Source organism: Petaurus breviceps, unplaced genomic scaffold, assembly GCF_028583685.1.
Source record: "Petaurus breviceps papuanus isolate PSGF00001 unplaced genomic scaffold, PetGlider_PUasm1.0 175, whole genome shotgun sequence".
In the NCBI taxonomy this organism is placed as follows: domain Eukaryota; kingdom Metazoa; phylum Chordata; class Mammalia; order Diprotodontia; family Petauridae; genus Petaurus; species Petaurus breviceps.
The window spans coordinates 16979716-16980056 of NW_027185764.1; the positions used below are offsets into that span (position 1 = coordinate 16979716).

A 341-nucleotide genomic window follows, 5' to 3' on the forward strand; every position below is an offset into this window, starting at 1 on the left:
GAGCATTTCTTCATGTGCTTATAGATAGCTTTAATTTCTTTCTCTGAAAACTGCCTGTTCATATCCTTTGACCATTTATCAATTGGGGAATGACTTGTATTCTTATAAATTTGACTCAGTTCTCTGTATATTTTAGAGATGAGTCCTTTGTCAGAGACATAGGTTGTAAAGATTCTTTCCCAATTTCCCACCTCCCTCTTAATCTTGGTTACATTGGCTTTATTTGTACAGAAACTTTTCAATTTCATGTAGTCAAAATTATCCATTTTACATTTTATAATGTTCTCTAATTCCTGTTTCGTCATAAAGTCATTCCCTCTCCACAAGTCTGATAGGTAAAC

The 341-nt window shown here is 33.1% G+C and overlaps 1 long non-coding RNA gene across 1 annotated transcript in view; it reads right to left on the bottom strand.

The window, feature by feature from the left end:
• The window catches only part of LOC138158706 (uncharacterized), a 131786-nt gene that overhangs the window by 105555 nt on the left and 25890 nt on the right, over positions 1–341 (bottom strand). The gene's annotated exons all lie outside the window — the stretch shown is intronic.